Here is a 21,572-nt window from a genome sequence, read left to right on the forward strand (position 1 = left end):
TTTTTTTTAAATTTTAAAAATAAAGAAAATAAGGCAGAAATTCTAAAGCTGAAAAATAAAAAAGCACATATTTAAGAATGCATCAGTTAGTGAGCTTAAAAACAGGCCATTTGAAATATAGTCAGAAGAGACAAAAGAAAAAGTAAAAAACAATGAAGCACACCTACAAGATTGAGAAAATAGCCTCAAAAATGCAAATCTAAGATTTATTGGTCTTAAGGTGGTAAAGAAAGAGATAAGAGCAGAAAGTTTATTCAAAGGGATGATATCAGAGAACTACCCAAACCTAGAGAAAGATATTAGCATTCAAGTACAAGAAGGTTATAAACCACCAGACAAATTTAACCCAAAGAAGATTATTTCAAGTCATTTAAAAATGAAACTCCCAAAGATAAAGGATAAAGAAATAATTCTAAAAACAGCAATAGAAAGAAACAAATAACATACAATGAAGCTCCAATACATTTGGCAGAAAACTTATTGGTGAAAACCTTACAGACCAGGAGAGAGTGGCATTATGTATTCAAAGTGCTGAAGCAAAAATAACTTTTACCTTAGACTAGTGTATCTGGTGAAAATATCCTTTAGGCATGAAAGAGAAATAAAGACTTTTACAGAAACAAAAGCCAAGGGATTTCATCAACACCATACCTGTCCTACAAAAAATTCTAAAGGGAGTTATTTAATCTGAAAGAAAAGGTCATAAAGAACTAAAGCAGATTTATGAGAAAAAACAAACAACCCCATCAAAAAGTGGGTGAATGATATGAACAGACACTTTTCAAAAGAAGGCATTTATACAGCCAACAAACATGAAAAAATGCTCATCATCACTGATCATTAGAGAAATGCAAATGAAAACCACACTGAGATACCATTTCACACTAGACAGAATGGTGATCATTAAAAAATCTGGAGGCAACAGATGCTGGAGAGGATGTGGAGAAATAGGAACACTTTTACACTGTTGGTGGGAGTGTAAATTAGTTCAACCATTGTGGAAGACAGTGTGGCAATTCCTCAAGGATCCAGAAATAGAAATTCCATTTGACCCAGCAATCCCATTACTGGGTATATACCCAAAGGATTATAAATCACTCTATTATAAAGGCACATGCACACATATGTTCATAGCAACACTGTTCACAATAGCAAAGACCTGGAACCAACCCAAATGCCCATCAATGATAGACTGAAAAAAGAAAATGTGGCACATATACACCATGGAATACTATGCAGTCATAAAAAAGGATGAGTTCATGTCCTTTGCAGGGACATGGATGAATGTGGAAACCATCATTCTCAGCAAACTGGAACAAGAACAGAAAACCAAACATCGCATTTCTCACTCATAAGTGGGTGTTGAACAATGAAAACACATAGACACAGGAGCGGAACATCACACACTGGAGCCTGTTGGGAAGTGGGGGACTAGGAGAGGGATAGCAGGGGGTGGGAAGGTTGGGGAGGGATAACATTGGGAGAAATGCCTGATGTAGGTGATGGAGGGATGGAGGCAGCAAACCACCATGGCATGTGTGTATCTATGCAACAATCCTGCAAGGTCTGCACATGTACCCCAGAATTTAAAGAATAATAAAATAAAAACAAAAAATAAAAAATATCGTCTGAAGTTACAAAACACACTGGTAATAACACAAAGAAAAACACAGACTACTATAACATTGTAATTGTACTGTGTAAGTTACTCTCAAATAGAAAGACTAATTGATGAACAAATACAAAATAATAAACAACAACTTTACAAGACATGGACAATACAATAAGATACAAAAGACGACAACAACAAAGTTAAAAACTGAATGGCGGAAGTTAAAGTAGAGAGGGTTTTTTTCCTCTTTAAAAAAAAATTCAATAGGTTTTGATGGAATTCACAGTGTTTGGTTACAGGACAAGTTCTTTAGTGGTGATTTCTGAGACTTTGGGTGCACTCATCACCTGAGCAGTGTACACTGTAGTGTTTTATCCCTCACCCCTCCACCCTTTCCCCAAAGTCCCCAAAGTCCATTGTATTATTCTTTATGCCTTTCCATCCCCACAGCTTAGCCCCCACTTATGAGTGAGAACATACAATGTTTAGTTTTCCATTCCTGAGTTACTTCACTTAAAATAATGGTCTCCAATTCCATCCAGGTTGCGTGAATGCCACTATTTTGTTCCTTGGTATTTCATAATATAGATATACCACATTTTCTTTACCCACTAATTGATTGATGGGCATTTGGGCTGGTTTCATATTTTTGCAATTACAAATTGTGCTGCTATAAACATGCATGTGCAAGTGTCTTTTTCATATTAGACTTCTTTTTCTCTGAGTAGATACACACAAGTGGGATAGCTGGATCAAATGATAGATCTACTCTTAGTTCTTTAAAGAATCTCCACACTGTTTTCCATAGTGGGTGTACCAGTTTGCATTCTCACCAGCACTGTAATACTGTTGATTTCTGTATTAGGTGAGAGATAAGGATCCAGTTTCATTATTCTACACATAGATTGCCAATTATTCCAGCATCATTTGTTGAATAGAGTGTCCTTTCCCCACTTTATGTTATTATTTTGTCAAAGATCAGTTGGCTATAAGTATCTGGCTTTATTTTGGGTCCTCCATTCTGTTTCATTGGTCTATTTTTATGCCTGTCTTATGCTGTTTTGGTGACTATGGCCTTATAGTATAGTTTGAAGTCAGGGAATGTAATGTCTCCAGATTTATTCCTTTTGCTTAGGCTTGCTTTGGCTATATGGGCTCTGTTTTAGTTCTGTACTAATTTTAGGACAGTTCTTTCTTGGTCTGTAAAAAATAATGGTGTTTTTTTTTTTATGGAAATTGCATTGAATTTGTAGATTGCTTTTGGAAGTATGGTTATTTTCACAATATTGATTCTACCCATCCATAAGCATGAAGCGTATTTCTGTTTGTTTGTGTCATTTATGATTTCTTTCATCAGTGTTTTGTAATTTTCCCTGTAGAGGTCTTTCACCTCCTTGGTTAAGTATATTCTTAAGTTGCATGTGTGGGTTTTTTTTTGTTGTTGTTGTTGTTTATTTTTTGTTTGTTTGTTTTTGGCATCTGTTGTAAAAGGGGTTCAGTTCTTGATTTAATTCTCAGCTTCGTTGCTGTTGGTGTATAGCAGGGCTACTGATTTGTGTACATTATTTTTGCAACCTGAAACTTTGCTGAATTCATTTACCAGTTCTAGGAGCTTTTTGGATGAGTCTTTAGGGTTTTCTGGGTGTATAATCATATCATCAGCAAACAGTGACAGTTTGACTTCCTCTTTACTGATCTGGATGTCCTTTATTTCTTTCCCTTGTTTGATTGATTGTTCTGGCTAGGACTTCCAGTACTATGTTGAATAGAAGTAGTGAAAATGGGCATTCTTATCTTCTTCCACTTCTCAGGAAGAATGCTTTCAGCTTTTTCCCATTCAGTATTATGTTGGCTGTGGGTTTGTCATAGATGGCTTTTATTAGCTTAATGTATGTACCTCCGATGCAAATTTTTGCTGAGGGTTTTAATCATGAAGTGATGCTGAATTGCATCAAATGCTTTTTCTGAAGTTAATGAGCTGATCATGTGATTTTTGTTTTTAATTCTGTTTATGTGGTGTATCACCTTTATTGACTCATGCATCATCCTGGTATTTAATAGGTATTTTATACCATTATCCTGGTATTTATATAGGTATTTAATGCTATGAATATTCCTCTTAGCACTGCTTTTGCTGTATCCCAGAGGTTTTGACAGGTTTTGTCACTACTGTCATTCAATTCAAAGAATTTTTTAATTTCCATCTTGATTTCATTATTGACCCAATGATCATTCAGGAGCAGGTTATTTAATTTCCATATATTTGCACAGTTTTGAGGATTCCTTTTGGAGTTGGTTTCCAACTTGATTCCACTGTGGTATGAGAGAGCACATGATATAATTTTGATTTTCTTAAAGTTATTGAGACTTGTTTTGTGGCCTATCACATGGTCTATCTTGGAGAATCTTCATGTGCTCATGAATAGAATGTATATGCTGCAGTTGTTGGGTACAATGTTCTGTAAAAATCTGCTAAGTCTATTTGTGGTAGGGTATAGTTTAAGTCCATGACTTCTTTGTTGACTTTCTGTCTTGATAAACCACCTAATGCTGTCAATGGAGTGTTGAAGTCCTCCGCTATTATTATATTGCTATCTCACTTCTTAGATCTAGCCGTAATTGTTTTATAAATTTGAGAGCTCCAGTGTTAGCTTTATATACACTATGATATATCCCTTTGGACTAGTCTTTTAATATAATGTCTCTCTCTGCCTTTTTTTACTGTTGTTGCTTTCAAATCTGTTTTGTCTCATATAAGAATATTTCTGCTTGCTTCTGGTGTCCATTTGTATGGAATATCTTTTTGAACTCATTTACCTTAAGTTTATGTGAGAACTTATGGGTCAGATGAGCCTCTTGAAAACAGCAGATACTTGATTGGTGAATTCTTATGCACTCTGCCATTCTGTATCTTTTAAGTGAAGCTTTTAAGCCATTTAAATTCGACATTAACATTGTGATGTGAGATGTTATTCTATGCATCATGCTATTTGTTGCCTGAATACCTTGTTTTTATTTTAAATTGTGTTATTGTTTTATAGGTCCTGTGTAATTTATACTTTAAGGAGGCTCTATTTTGGTGGATTTTGAGGATTTGTTCCAAGATTCAAAGCTCTCTTTAGAGTTTTTGTAGTGCTGACTTGGTAGTAGCTAATTCTCTCAGTATTTGTTTGTCCGTAAAATACTGAATCTTCCTTTCATTTAAGATGCTTAGTTTTGCTGTGTTAAAGCAAATTAAATATGGCCTAAGAAGGACTTTGTACTCATATATTTTAGTCCTTGTGCATGTACTATAACCTAGCTTTATAGTAAGACAAAACTGAAAACCTAACTTAATAGTATGCATCTGTAACAACGGCTGAGTGTTGGCCAGTTTCTAGCGGCCATACTTGAATCACTCATAGACTGCTGAATGTTCAAACTGCATTCAAATAAGGGAAACGCCAAACTGTAACCAATCTCACTGTTTCTGTACCTTGCTTCCAATTCCTGTACATCAGGATTAAAGACAAAAACGATAAAGTTTTTGTCTTTAATTTTTTTACCATTTTTGTCTTTAATTTTTTTCTGACAATGAGGCATCCCTGGAGTCTCTGTGAATCTGCTATGATTCTGAGGGCTACCCAATTCACAAATCATTCATTGCCCAATTAAACTTATTTAAATTTAATTCAACTGAAGTTTTTCTTTTATCAGCTGGATACAAAATTCTTGGCTGATAATTGTTTTGTTTAAGGAGGCTACAGATAGGACCCCAATCCCTTCTAGATTGTAGGGTTTCTGCTGAGAAAAATGCTGTTAATCTGATAGGTTTTCCTTTATAGGTCACCTGATGCTTTTGCCTCACAGCTCTTATGATTCTTTCTTTCATCTTGACTTCAGATAACCTGATGACTACATGCCCAGGCAATGATTTTTTGTGATCAATATCCCAGGTGTTCTTTGAGCTTCTTGTATTTGGATGTCTAGATCTCTAACAAGGCCAGGAAAGTTTTCTCAATTATTCTCTCAAATATGTATTCCAAACTTGTATTTCTCTTTTTTCCTCAGAATTATTCTTAGGTTTGGATGTTTAATACCAAATTTCTTGGAAATTTTGTTAATTTTTTTTTATTCTTTTTTCTTTGTCTTTGTTGGGTTAGGAATTTCAAAGCCTTGTCTTTGAGATCTAAAGTTCTTTCTTCTACTTGTTTGATTCTATTGTTGAGACTTTCCAGTGTATTCTGCATTTCTCTAAGTGTGTCCTTTATTTCCAGAAGTTGTGAATTTTTTTTAATTTATGCTGTCTATTCTCTGGAGACTTTTTCATCCATAGTCTGTAAGATAATTTTTTTAAGTTGATATTCACTTTTCTCTGTTGTTTCCTTGAGTAGCTTAATAATTGATCTTCTGAACTCCTCTTCTACCAATTCAGAGATATCTTCTCGGTTTGGATCCATTTGTGACCTAATGTGAGCTTTTGAGGATGTTAAAGAACTTTGTTTTGTCATATTACCAGAATTGTTTTTCTAGTTCCTCCTCAATTGCGTAGGCTCTGTCAGAGGTAAGATCTGGGACTTAAAGGCTGCTGTTCAGATTCTTTTGTCTCATAGGGTGCTCCCTTGATGTAGTTATCTTCCCCTTCCCCCAGGGATGGGGCTTCCTGAGAGCAGAACTGCAGTGATTGTTATCTCTCTTCTGGGCCTAGCCACCCAGTGGAGCTACTGGGCTCTGGGCTGGTAGTGGGGAGTGTCTGCAAAGAGTCCTGTGATGTGACACATCTTCAGGTCTCTTAGCTGTGGATACCAGCACCTGCTCCAGTGGAGGTAGCAGGAAAATGAAGTGAACTCTGTAGGGGTCCTTAGTTGTGTTTTTGCTTAATGTGCCAGTATTGTGCTGGTTGGCCTCCACCCTGGAGGTGGTATTTTCCAGAAATCATCAGCTGTGATAGTACAGGAAGGATATAAGTTTGTCCTAGTGTAGCCTGGATAAGTATTTGAGTTTCTCAGGTGGTGAGTGGGGCCGTAGAGCTCTTAAGAGATTATGTCCTTTTTCTTTGGCTACCAGGGGAGGTAGAAAAAGACCATCAGTGGAGGCAAAGTTAGGCATATCTGAGCTCAGACTCTCCTTTGGTGGTACTTGCTGCAGCTGCTATGGGGAATGAGCGTGTGGTTCCCAGGCCAATGATGTTATGTTCCCACGAAGATTATGGCTGCCTCTGCTGCATCATACAGGCTGCCAGGGAAGTAGGGGAAAGCTGGAAGTGACAGGCCTCATCCAGCTCCCATGAGGCCCAAAAGGCCAGTCTCATTCCCACCATGACCCCTGACAGCACCAATTTTATTTCCAGGCAGCCGGTGAGCAGGGCTGAGAATTTTTCCCAGGCTACAAGCTCTCCACTGAGAAAGCAAGCAGGGCTTTCAGGTTTCACACTTCCCTACCTACCATGGCTTTTGTGCTTGAATCTGTACTCCCTGTTTGTTTGCTCCCTCTCTTAGCTATGTCCAGGAAACTTTGCATTTGGTCAAAATTGTTACAAAATTCAGCTGGAAGTTTCCTTCTCCCTGTGGTCTTTCTCCAGTTTCACTGGCAGCCCTCCTAAGAACCCCTGTAAGACAAAATCAGAAGTGGCTTCCCTGGAGACTGAGAGTGTCCACAGGATTCTTCTCACTGCTTTCTCTACCGCTGTATTTCACTAAGCTCTCTAAATTTTTCTCAGCTCTGGTTAAGGTCAAATTTTCTCCTGCAATCTGGACCTTCGGGTTCCCAAGTGAGGATGTGTATTCGTGGGAGGACATTCCCTCTCTCACACTTTAGGCACTCCCAGTTTTTCAGCTATCTCACAGAGCCTGCAGTGGCAAGCCACTTCCTTCAAAGGGTATTTGGATTCTCTCAGATCTCCTGGCATGTTGCTGTGGTGGTTCTTAGAGCAAAAGTTCACAATGTGAGTCCCACATGCTGCTTTGTCTGAGTGGGAGCTACAAGTTAGTTTTGCCTCCTAGTCACCATTTTTTCTCAACTACCGAAGCATAGAGTTTTATTTAGTTTTCCTTTTGTATGCTTGTTTTATTTTGCAATCAGTCTTATTGTCATCTGTTTTAATAATGGTTTGTAAGATAATATTTGCAAACCTCATAGTAACCTCAAATCAAAAAATGTACAATGAATACACAAAACATTAAAAAGTAAGACATTAAATCATGCCACCAGAGAAAATCCCCATCACTAAAAGAAAGACGAGGAAGAAAAGAATAAAGAGAAGACCACAGAACAACCAGAAAAAAGTAACAAAATAGCAAGAGTAAGTCCTTATTTAGCAATAATAACATTGAATGTAAATGGACTAAATTATCTATAAATAGAGTGGCTGAATGGATGAAAAAACAAGACCCAATTATCTGTTGCCTACAAGAAACACACTTCACCTAAAAAGATATACATAGACTGAAAATACAATGATGCAAAATGGTATTCTATGCCAGTGGTAACAAAAAAGAATAGTAGTAGCTATACTTACACCGGACAAAATCAATTTCACCACAAAAACTCTTGGAAGAGGCAAAGAAGGTCATTATACAATGATAAAAGAGTCAATTCAGGAAGATGATATAATAATTGTAAATATATATTCACCCAATGTGGGGCACCCAGTTATGTAAAGCAAATATTACTAGAGCTAAAGAGAGAGAGAGACCCCAATGCAATAAAAGCTGGAGATGTCAATACCCCATCTACAGCACTGGACAGATCTTCCAGACAGAAGATTAACAGGGAAACATTGAACTTAATCTTATACTATAGACCAAATTGACCTAATAGATATAGGCAGAACATTTCATCCAATGGCTGAAGAATACACATTCTCCTCAGTACACAGATTATTCCCAAGGATAGACCATATGTTAGGTCACAAAACAAGTCTTAAAACATTCCAAAACTTTAAGTAATATCAAGCATCTGACCACAATGGAATAAAACTTGTGATCAATAACAATAGGAAACACATGGAAAATAAACAATATACCCTCAATGACTAGTGAGTCAATGAAGAAATTAAGAAGAAAATTTTAAAATTTCTTTTAAAAAGTAATAATGCAAACACAACATATCCAAATCTATAGGATACAGTAAAAGTTGCACTAATAGGAAAATTTATAGCTATAAGTGCCTACATTAAAAAAAATTATCAAATAAGTAGCCTAATGGTGCATCTTAGAGGAATGTGAAAGCATGAGCAAACCAAACCCTAAATTAGTAGACAAAAAAAGAATAAAAATCAGAGAGGAGATAAATGAAATTGAACCAAAGAAAATAAAAGATCAACAAAAAGTTAGTTTCCGGGAAAGATTCACACAAAAAAAGGCCTCAAAAAACTGAGTATAGAAGGAGCATATCTCAATATAATAAAAGCCATATATGACAGACCAAAGCTAGTATTATACTAAATGGGGAAAAACTAAATGCCTTTCCTCTAAGATCAGGAATACAACAGGAATGCTTACTTCTACCACTGTTATAAACATAATCCTGGAAGTCCCAGCTAGAGCAACCAGAGAAGTGAAAGAAATGAAGGGCAGTCAAATTGGAAAGGAAGAAGTCAAGATATTCTTGTTTCCAGGTAATATGATCTTATATTTGAAAAAACCTAAAGATGCCACCAAAAATCTATTAGAAGTAATAAACAAATTGAGTAAATGTAAAGGATACAAACATCAACATACAAAAATCAGCAGCATTTCTATATGCCAACAGTGAACACTCTTAAAAAAATCAAATAATCTTATTTACAATAGCCACAAATAACATTAAATATTTATGAATTAATTTAACCAAAGAAGTGAAAGAGCTCTACAGTGAAAACTATAAAACACTGATGAACCCCCCCAAAAATGAAAAAATATTTCATGTTTATGAATTAGAAGAATTAATATTGTTAAAACGTCTATATTACCCAAATCAATCTACAGATTTAATGCAATCTCTATCAAAATCCCAAGGACAAAGACAGCGAATCACACTGCCACGTGTGTTCCTATGCAACAATTTTGCATGTACTTCACATGTACCCCAAAACCTAAAATGCAATAAAATAAATAAATGGGAAAAAAAAAAAAAAAAAAAAAATAAGAAAAAAACCCATGTATTTATGAACAAGGGTTTTGCGAAAAGGCCAAAAAAAACAAATGGAGAAAGGAAAATCAAAAAAAAAAAAAAAAAAAAAAATCCCAAGGACATTCTTCACAGAAATAGAAAACATAATCTTCAAATTTATATGGAATCACAAAAGGCCCAGAATAACCAAAGCTTATCTCAGGAAAAGAAATAAAAATTAAGAAATCACATTTCCTGACTTCAAATTATACTACTATGCTATAATAAGCAAAACAACATGGTACTGGCATAGAAAAAGATACAGGGACTGATGGAACAAAACAGAGAACGTAGAAACAAATTAGAGCTAAAGAGAGTGATGAACTTGGATATTTAGCTCAAATGATTTCTGGGCAAAGTGCTTAAATTGTGTCCTGGTTTCTTCTCATTGCTTATAGTAGAATGTGAGTGGGAAAATATAAGTTGACAGAAAAACTGTTAAACAAAAAGAAACCAGGACTTGATGCTTTTGGTAATGCATAACCTCTCCAGATTAAAAAGAAGAAGAAGAAAGAAAGAAAAAAGGAAGAAAAGAAAAGAAAAATTTGGAGCTTCACTGTCAGAAATGTGTACTCTGAAAAGAAAGTCAAGGGTGTGGCTAGACAATCTTTGCCAGTGTCTTAGAAGGATCAAAAGGTTATAGTGTTCAATCACACAAAAAGCTTTTTGAAGAATTGGGTATGTAAATTGCTCGTGGGTCCCTTTAGCCATCTCAGCAGAAGCCAAAATAGAGATTAGATTATCTAGGAAAGATTTGTGGAGGTGTTTTTTATCTAATAAAATGAATTTCATGACATACATAGGAGAATTGCATACCAGCAGAAACACTGCCAGTTTGGATTGAAAGAAACAAATCAGGGATGAAATGAAATGAAAACAATGCTATCAGAATCCCAAAATTCTACAGGAAGGAAACATGCTGATACAATTCCTTAGTTGCAAACACATACTACTTTTTATGAAAAAGGGAAAATTGTAATAGTGGAGCCATGAGCCCAGTGGGAAGGGTCACAAGCCTCAGAGAATGATGCCTAGGCCTTAAAATCTAATTAAGTTTGCCAGGTTAGATTTTTAAATTGCTTGAACTGGTGACTCCTGATTCTCTTTTATTTTCTCCCTTTTTATATGGCAATGCCTATGACTATTACTTTATGCCTACCCCATCATTATCTTTTGAGAGAACAGCACATATTTTCTAATTTCATAGGCCCACAAAAGATATTTTTATCCCAGAATTGATTGAATCTGTCACCCATGTACATTTTGATTATATAGATGATAAAACTTGGGACTTTTGAGTTGATGAGATTTAGCTGAGAAGGTAAACTTTGAGTTGGTGCTGTAATGGATTGACATTGGGGGATGCTGAGATAGAGTAAATGTATTCCACATGTGGGATGGTGTGCATCTTTGAAAGTCATATGGAAGACTGTGATAGGCATAACATGGCCCTCCATCCATGTCCACAGGTTAATTTCCAGAACCTCTGAAAATGTTGCCTCTGTGGATAAAGGAACTTTGCAGATGCAATTAGGCTAAGGTTCTTGAGCTGGGGACATGACTATAAATTTTCCAGGTAGGTCCAGTGTAACCAGAGGGGTCTTTAAGGCTGAAGAGGAAGGCAAAAGAGTCAAAGCTGGAGAAAATATTAGATGACAGAAGTAGCAATTGACGATATTTCACTGCTGACTTTGAAGAGGGAAGAAGGGGTCACAAGCCAAGGAATTGAGGCAGCCTCTAGAATCTGGAAAAGGCAAGAAAATGGATTCTGCCCTAAAGTTTCCTGAAGAAAAGCAATCCCCCTAATACATTGTTTTTAACCCAGTGAAACCTACTTCAGACTTTGACATCCAGAAAAATAAAATAAAACACATGTATTGTTTTAAGCTGCTAAGTTTGTGGTAATTGTTACAGCAGCAATAGGAATTAACGCAATTCTGGAGCTCCACCTCTCCACCCCACAACTTCCATCTTTAGGCATGCTCATACTGAGGTCACAATAAAGATCTCATCTCACACTGAGCCACTGAACTGAATCGAAGGCTCTGACATGATTCAGAGGTACTGCAGGCTACAGACCCATGGAACAGGCACATTGGGCCTAACAAGCACCCTGGGTATCAACCACCTTTGTGCTGTAGGCTAATTGTGAATGAGTCACAGCCTTGGGAAGGGAGAGAGTGAAACCATAACTGAGAGAAAAGTGTTAGAAGAGTCTCTTACATTCAAATCATGATACAATAAGAAAAGGTTTTTTATTCTCCTTCAGAGATATGATAACAAGGTTCATTAATGAAATACTAATGAGTGACAGGTAAGATTACTGAAGGAAGCCCTACAAGACTAAGGGGATGGGAAGAAAGGAGTCCAGGAAAGGCCTGGAATAATTGGCCCCATTACATTTGCAAATCAGAATGTAATTGCACTTGGAAAACAAAATTTGTTTCTTATAATTGTATTTCCTGTCATGATTTTAAAGTTATTTTAGAAAAAAAAAAAGTCTCAAGCATATCTGGAGAAAACTATTTACATTAATATAACAAAGGGTGGATAGCTCACTACATAAAAAGCAGGTGGAATCAATCAAGATAAACACTAACGCCTCAGTAAATAGGCATAAATTAAAGAATTTTGCCAAAATTTTGTATATGGTAATTTCAGTTGACTAACAATGAAAAATATATTCATATGTTTTATAATCAGAGCAATACAGGTTAAAACTAGAATGAGTTTGTTTTTTTCTATTAAATTAGCTAGAAGGTGCTGTAGAGACATACAATTATTCAAGGCAAAGTATTCATAAAATAGCTAGTATTTATTGAGTGCTATGTCTTAGGAGCTGTCCTAAGTTCTTTGCATGTGTTGTTTCATTTTAGACTCATATCTTGTGATAGCTACTATTTTAAATCTCAGTTTAAGATGAAGATAAAACTGACCGAGGGCTGAGGATATTATAATAAATCACTTACTCAGGGTCACAGAGCTGTAGATGTCCAAAACTGTTATGGAGCAATAAGAAAATACATATCAGAAGTCTTAAAATATAAGTGATATTTAACCCATTAATTCTAATTTCAGTGATTATTTTGTTGAATAATTAGATATATTACATTAAACACAATATAAACTATGGAAAAAATGACAGTTTACCCTGAAATAGCACAGGTGTGAACTGTCTGAATCCATTTATACAGGAATTTTCTTCATATCTCTGTCACCCTGAAACAGTAAGACCAGCCCTTCCCATTCCTCCTCATCCCAAACCTACTCAACATGAAGATAGCATGGGTGAAGACTATTATGATGATCCACTTCCACGCAATGAAGAGTAAATATATTCATCTCTCTTATGATTTTCTTTTTTTTTAAAGTCAGATTATTTTATTGAAATGCTTTAGTACAATGTTGGAGGATCTTAAAATCTTATATTTTAAACCAATACAAGCACTGCAAATGATATATTGCTGAATCTAGCTGATATAGTATCTAACAAAGAAAAGTGATCATATGAATATCTATAAGTTGACTAATGTAATTTAAGTTGGAGGCTAAACAACTTTGGTATATTCATATTTCTCTGGCTCCTGTTTTTGGCCAGATAAATGTCAAGTCCACCTCCGTTCAGCAGAATTGGACAGGGCCGATGTGTCTGGTGATCCCACTTAAGTTTCCACACCAGGGGCAGCAAGGAATGCACAAATTCTGGGAATAAGCTGCTCCCAAGACAGTCTTCATCACCTTTGGTGAACTGGAAACATCAAATAGTCAAGGTCTGAATTTCCTTTCTGTGTGGCTAAACCCAGTCTAATTGGATCATAAATGTATCCTGAAGGACTTTAAAATATAAAAGTAGGGCTAAATAATGATAGAAACTATCAGTTCTTAATTCAGAGAATGGCAATGCAGATATCCTTTTAATAACATTTTCTTTTCTCTAGCTTACTTTAAGAATACAGAATATAATACATATATAAAATATGTGTTCATTGAGTGTTTATCAGTAAGGATTCCAGTCAACAGTAGGCTATTAGTAGTTAAGTTTTAAGGGAGTCAAAAGTTACACACAGAGTTTCAACCGCACACAAGAGATGGTAACCCCTTAACCTTTGTGTTGTTCAAGGCTCAACTGTACTTGCACAAAACTGTTCATTAAGGAGAAATTTATAGAAATAAACATTTGGAAATAAAGTTATTAAAAAATAAGTAAATCATGTAATATTTATTCAATAAAATGTTATTCAGCTTTCAAATTATTATTAATGAAGAGTTTTTAATAACAGAAGAAAATATTTCTGTTTTCCCTGAATTATGAATTCAGGGAAAAATATTGATACAAATTATATCTACATTGTATTGAACATGCATATCAACCACTGCATCATTTTATGTAAATTGAATAGTATATATTAATATGTGCTTGTGTCTATTTATCAATATCAAATTTACAATTCATTGTATGAATTGATAAAGGAATTTAGACTCTGAGGGTTTAGGAAAGTTGTCAATGCAAAACTATTGGTGTTAGCCTCAACCTAAATCTGTCTGACTCTACAGTCAAACTGTCCCTACTATTGAAAATCGTTCTTAAAGAGGACTTAAAAAATTAATGGCTAAGAACTGACCCAAACTTAACATTGGTTGCCCTTAGCAGTGAGTGTAGATGAAGATGAGTGTGGATAAGTGTTAAGGATGGCTTTATTTCGTTTATTTTTTAAGGTGTGAAATATTTCATATGGTACCACGTATTCATCACTTGACTTTTACCAATTATAACATTATGCTATATTTATCCTATTTTAAAATTAGGCATAATTAACACTCATATATCTTTCTATATCTGTTTTTACTCAATATTATACCTTTGATACTTAACCTTGTTGATAGATATACCTCTATGTCATTTACTTTAAGTGCTGTGTAGGGATCCATCTGAATCACAATTTATCTGTTCATTCTTAATTGATTAACGTTGTCTGCTGTTTTATCTCATCTCTATTTCGTTTTGCAAATACATAAAAATTTCTCTTGGGTATATACCTAGAAATAGAACTGTTGGGTTTTAAAGTATATATATCCTTTATTTATTTGTTAGCACACATTTTCCCTCATCTGTATTAGTGAGAATATACTAGCTCTAGTAGTAAACAATCTCAGAATTACAGTGATTTCATACAACGTATACTTCTCCTTCTCCTTCTGCTGAGCATCTTTTTCTGCTTCTCAGTGCTCACAGAACATGGCTGCCATTCAACATATTTCAAGCAGCTATTAGGGACTAACTGCTATTTTAACTCCCAAGAGAGTCAAATTCACAAAGGAGAGAATAAGACAGGCCATCTCAGGTCAGGCATTTATCATTGATCTAATTAGCCAGAACAGCAGGAGTGGGTTTGCAGTTCAAAAGGGACTATCACGGCCCATTCTTTGATGAGGGCTGGGGAATGGACAGTTCTCAGAACAGGGCAACTGCAGTTCCAAAGGAAGTCACCCCCAGAAGGGCACAAACAGAGGTCCTCTCTGTCCTCATCTCTACTGAAAATTAACCGGCTTTCTCGTTTGTTGATTTTCCAGAGCTACAAATATAGAAATCTTTCACTCAGATGTTCTGCTTCTTGGTTATTATGTGTTAAGTATTTTTAAAACTTCCTTGGGATCATGAATTGTGACAAAGATCACTGAATTTCAGATCTCAAGAGGAAGGAAAAAAATAAAGTTCAAGTGGAATAAGAGTAATACATCTGACCTAAAAACCTCTTTCCCAAGCCTAAGCAGTTTTAGACAGATGGCCTTTCCAGAGTGATATATAACTTGAAAGACTTTATCTTGGAATGGAAAAAAAGAGGAAGTTGTTGACACGTGGCCTTTACTAAGCCTAGTGGTCTATGCTCTAGTTTCACAGGGGCATGTACCAATTATGGTACTTGTCATTTCCACTGCCAACCAGTCACGAACAGAAATCCCATTTGCTGAGTGTATTTCAAAATCCACCTTTCCAGCTGAATGTTCTTTTTTCCTTTGTGTGTGTGTGTCTTTGTGTGCACACACAAAATTTCACAGCCTCGGTGTCTGGACTGGGTTTATCCACAGACCAAATATATGACCTACAGCAAGTTAATTTTTTAGTTCTTGCCTTTTCCGTAAAATGAAAGGTTTGATTACACTATTTATAAAGCCGTATGCAGCTTAAAATTCTATAACTATACATGCTCATTAATACATATTTCAATAATGACAATGTTCATAGATGATCATGATGATTATGATCAAAACAGTGATAGCCTATATTCTGTGTTCATTGTATCCCATATATTGCTATAATCTCTTTATATCATTTTCTCATTTGTTCAATCAACTATTGTACAAGGTGAGTATTGTCTTCATTTACCCAATCAGGAAACTGAGGCATAGACTTAGTGATGGTGGAAGAAGAATCTGAAGCTTTTGATGAGACTGATGAGCCAGTGGTCCTCCTCAGTCTACTGGGATTCAGGGCCCAGTTTTTAAAGCATTTTTTACATACCACCCTGTCATATAAGACTGGTGAAAACTCTGACATAGGTATTAATCTCCCTTTTAAAACTGAGTACAATGAGGCTTTTAGCAATTACACAAATTTTCAGGTGGAGGTGAAGTCAGACCCAAATCAGATAGATTATCTGTCTGTCCCTTGAGACTAAGAAGAGTTTCTCCAGCTGAGTAACCCAGGGTGTCCATCTGCTATGCCCAATGCCCCTCCTCCACAAATAATCCCCCACCAATGACTCTATCTTACCTCTCCTATCAGTTTCCTTAAGTAAAAGTTCCAAGCAGAAGCAGTACCCTCAGATTCCAACCTTGGCCACTGCTCCCTGGCTCACCTCCCTCCATTTCTGAGCCCCCTTCCTATCTGCTCTGCCCTCTGAAATACAGCTTCGTAATCGGAAAACTCCTCCATAATGTGTGCGTCTTCCATCATTCACTTTACCTTCCTGCCTGGACAGAAGCCTGGCTCTCCTTCAAGGACATTGCTTCTCCTACAATTCTCTCAACAGCCACCTCTTTTCACAGTTATGAAGCAATTAAATACACCACTCTACAACCCCCTGGTTCTTCCTGGTGCTTTTCTGAAATTCCTGTTCCTTTAAGAATCAAGACATTTTCTTTGACCATTCCTGTCTACTAGTTTCTGTCTTCTATTAAACTCCTAGTTACTCCATTTCATTCATTAAAGATATGACACCTGACCCAGAGTGTTTCCCTCAAATTTCATTTTTCATCATTGTTGACCTCAGTGAGAATATAAATGAGTTATCCACTTGGCTGCTTTGATTTTTGAACTTCCATCTCAAAGTATGCTTTATTCTACCCACCTCTGCCATCAACTAAGTGTCATCATGTCATGAAACTGCTCCACTTCTGAAGTCACAAACTCACTATCCCACTCTCTGATCACAACTTCTCCTCCGTCTTTCTAGTCATGTCTTCATATCACTCACTTCTCAGTATTGAAATCTAGTGTAAGCTGACCCCACTCCCTGAGCCAGGAGCCGTTTTCTGCACTTACTGCTTTCTCCATCATAAGCAGTTTGTATGGCGTATCATTTCAATAACTTTTGGATAAAAGTATTCCAAACCTTCTGCCCCTCCTCCCTCTTTGTCTGTCTCTTTATCATATTTAACTATAAAAATTCTATCCTTGGGCAGGTGTAATGGCTCACACTCATAATCCCTACACTTTGGGAAGCCAAGACACGAAGATCCCTTTAGCCCAGGAGTTCAAGACTAGCCTAGGCAACATAGCAAGACCCGAAATTAGCAAAAAGAAAAGCAAATTAACTAGCTGGGCATGGTGACACATGCGTGCAATCCCAGAACTTTGGGAAGCCAATGCAGGAGAGTTGCTTGAGGCCAGGAGCTCAGCCTGGTATTGTAGTAAGAGTGTATTTCCAAAATAATAATAATGATAATTAGCTGGATGTGGTGGCATATGCCTGTAGTCCCAGCTACTCAGGGATTGCTTGAGCCCAGGAGTTTGAGGCTGCAGTGAGCCATGATTGTACCACTACACTCCAGCCAGGGTGACAGGAGAAGATCCTGTCTAAAAAGTCCTTTTTTCTGTCTATGTATGGGCAGCTAAGCATTGCTGGAGAAAAAGATATAAGCAGGTATATCAATCAAGGTCTTAGCAAGAAACACATAGCAAATTCAAAATTGGGTAATTTAGGAAAAACTTAATAAGGCTACTATTCACAAAGCTGTGAGCACTGCTTTGGGAACCCCACAGAGGAGCTTGCAGTACCAGGACTAGCAACACCCAGGGTGAATTTATTATACCAAGGCCTGAGAGGGGATAGGGGAGAAACAGTTACCCAAACCCAGAGACTTGGCAACCTGAGTAGACCCAGGACCTTCAGCTGAAAGACACAACTAGACTCTTGCAGCCCCCACAGTGAGAAAACCAATGCAATCAAGACCACAATCTTTTCCTCCCTTCCTCTGATCTCCTGCTAGTTCTTCCCATGGACAAAACCTCCCAAAAAGCAAAAGAGATGGTCAGTGTAGCGGTACAGTCAGGCTCTGGAGGGATAGAAGTGAATTTTGAGGGGCAAATAAGTTGTCAAGCACAGTGAGCACATTGGAGCCATCCCACAACCTCCACTGCACCTTGGGAATATTTATATGTTTCTCTGGCTGATACTTTCTCCAACTTTTCACAATTGTTTCAAAACTCATCTATTTCTCTTTAGAACTCCACTTCCCACTCTTTTCCCTCATTTCACTCTTAGCAGATGACCTGGCATGAGGTTTCTCAGCGAAAACAAAAACCATTCAGACACCCCCTAGAACCTACAAAAGCTTCCTAACCTTTTTTTTTTTTTTAACTCTATTCTTGTACTAATAGAAGAGCAATTTCTCTTGTTCCAGACCCTTCCTTTTCTTACACACTGGGTCCCATTCCTTCTCTTTTTCTCAGAAGATGTTACACCATCAACAATCTATTTTCTCCCTCCATAAAATCTCATTCAGCCAGATTCCTTCCCATCAACAGTTGAATATACTCCAAAAAGCCCATCTTTTGAAAAAATGTATCGCAACCACACATACTCTTCTGGTAAGAACCAGTCGCAGTTCCCTCTTTCCTAGCTGAGCTTTTCAAAAAAATTGTGTAGGCTTTGTATAGACACGGGTCTTGAACACTAAGTTACATTTCTGAAATGGGCAGCAGTGGAAAGTGAAGTGGACGGATCAGCTACATGGATTCAACGTCTCTGAATGGAAGGGGAAACTCATGGGAGTGGAGCATTTGTGGTTCATTGAAGATCTGAAGATCCCTTTTCCTGGATTCTCCTTTGGCCAGGTCTCTCCTCAGACCTCCTCCACCCCTATCCAAGGTAATCACAAAGAAATGAGGTTTCCACTGCTTTCCATCATAACTATTAGCTTTGAAAGTTACTCAGTAACCCATATTTTCAATCACATTGTCCAAGCCGCTCTTCTCCTTCCCACAGGGACTGCTGCAGATTTTCTGTGTTGGAAGCATAGCAGTTTGGTTGTGGTTGCAGATATAGATTCCATTGGCACCTCACATTTCATTAAGGCCGTATCAGTCGTCCATTTCTAGAAGTGCCCTTCCACCACGAATAGTGAGGGTGGGCAGGGAGGGGAGCCTCAGCTACAGTTGCACTTTACTTTCTTCTCATTATTCCCTGCTCCTTCCCCTTGCCAAACCCAGGTTCACAAACTCTCACTCATTTTTCAAGAACCAACTCAGTTCCCACCTAACTTTGAAGTACCCCTCAGCTTCCCCAGGATTCACTGCTGTTCCCAAAGACTCCTGTTAAAGTTGATTCTATTAGATCAATTCTATTAGATTCTATCAGATCATAATTTCTAGATCATATGCTAGTAATTATGCTAGACTATATCATGTGGCCCAGTAATCTTCCCCCAGATTGTAAACATAAAAATCATACTGCTTTATTCATCTAGCACCCTGCACACAGCTGGGGTACAGAGACGCATGTTAAATAGTGAAACTACCAATTAATCAATTCACAGAGACAGCACTTATCCAAGATCCAATCCTTTTCTTCCCCTAAAAATCCTAAGCAACATATTTTTGTGTCCTTCATTAATTTCTGTAAGCACTATCCATGTATGCCCTTTTGAATTGTATTTTCCTTTTCTCTAAAAGATGTTAGAGAAAAAAATACTTAAAATCAAGTATCTTATTGGTATAAAAATTGCATAGGGGATTCATCAGAGAAGACAGAGAACCCAATGGGTTTACAGAATTCAATTCCCTTGAAGAATGAAGACTAACAATGAGCAGTGACTTGCTCAAGGTCCCGCAGCAAGTTTTGGAATTGAAATGAAATCTCATGGATACTAGGCTCACCAGCCTGTGCTGCTTCTCCTGCATCAAGTAACCTCCTTCATTTGACTCCCTCTAATAGCTGTAAATGTGTTCACATTTATAATATATTTCTGACAATAAATTACATTTAATAGCTTATATAAACAGGGAAAAAAGGTCAAGAAAATGACCCAGGTACCATTAATCTGGCCCCATCTCATGTGCCAGGGGTGGAGAAGGCAGGAGAGACCAGGTGTGGGGAGAACATAGACATCACTAAAGCTCAAATTTTTTTTTTTTTTTTTGAGATGGAGCCTTGTTCTGTCACCAGGCTGGAGTGCAGTGGCATGACCTCAGCTTGCTGCAACCTCTACCTCCTGGGTTCAAGTGATTCTCATGCCTCAGACTCCTCAGTAGCTGGGATTACAGGCATGGACTACCACACCCAGCTGTTTCTTTTTTTTTTTTTTTTTGTAGAAATGGGGGTTCACTATGTTGGCCAGAATGGTCTCAATCTCCCAACCTCGTGATCCATCTACATCCGCCTCCTAAAGTGCTGGGATTACAGGCATGAGCTACCATGCCCGACCTAAAGCTGAATTTTTAGAGGACAGCACCTGACTTCAAAAATCCTAAGGTTCTTCTCTGAGTGCCTTGAGAACTGCCGTCACTTAAAACATTTCTGTCTAAGACTCTTCAATCTTATTAAAATATTTGGCTATATTAAAGTCATATGACATTAGCCCATGATAAATATTTCTACTCCCCAGCCCTGATTTATGAGAACCAGCTAGTAAATAGTCTCTGATTCAAACAGTGATTAACTATTATTCATGAAGCAAAATGAGCCTGCCCTGTCATGTCATAAATTTAATGTAATCTCATCTTACTTCACTTTTTTTATTCACAGTTTTCTTCCAAATTTCATCTCCTCCCGTCTCCCTACAAACTCCAAAAAAGGTAAACAAAAGAACTTAAGCAGAGACATTTTCTGCTCACCCACCTCTCTGGAAGATGGGGTGTATAACTCAGGAAAATGCAGTCACTGACTGATGTTAGTATCAGAACACAATCAGAAGTGGTCTTCGGGGAAAGCCTCAAGATTTGCCATTGATTGCCAGTCTTGAATCAATTCAAGACTAGCCATTAAAAGGCAAACCCTGGCAATCTTAGGAAATAAGAAAGTTGACTGTAATATGGGCAGTATGTGTTTGGGAGATCGATGATCATTTGTAAGCCTTTCTAACTGCAGCAATGGTAAATCCAGGAAGTGAATCATTCCTCCGACTGGTGGTTGTTAAGAGAGTCATATAGTAAATTTCTCCCTTTACCATGGATTTCTAGTCACCAAAGTCCGGAGGTGGGCCTGAAGATCCCTCAAAAATAATGTGTTGCTATTGTGAAGTGCCCCCTGTGACTTACAACAAATCACATCTGAGCAACTTGTTCAGCCATGTTCTCACCATTACCTGCTCACTTGTGTTCAAAGTTGCC

The 21,572-nt window shown here is 37.2% G+C and overlaps 1 long non-coding RNA gene across 1 annotated transcript; it reads left to right on the forward strand.

Moving 5' to 3' along the window:
- The first annotated feature begins 576 nt into the window (after positions 1 to 576).
- On the forward strand, positions 577 to 21,262 carry LOC116533609. The gene is made up of 3 exons (XR_004261366.1): positions 577 to 699; positions 17,018 to 17,028; positions 21,252 to 21,262. It is a non-coding gene; the product is annotated as an uncharacterized LOC116533609 (long non-coding RNA).
- Positions 21,263 to 21,572: the final 310 nt, after the last annotated feature.

This window comes from Sapajus apella, unplaced genomic scaffold (genome assembly GCF_009761245.1).
Source record: "Sapajus apella isolate SASKATOON/1434 unplaced genomic scaffold, GSC_monkey_1.0 scaffold3, whole genome shotgun sequence".
Taxonomy (NCBI): Eukaryota; Metazoa; Chordata; class Mammalia; order Primates; family Cebidae; genus Sapajus; species Sapajus apella.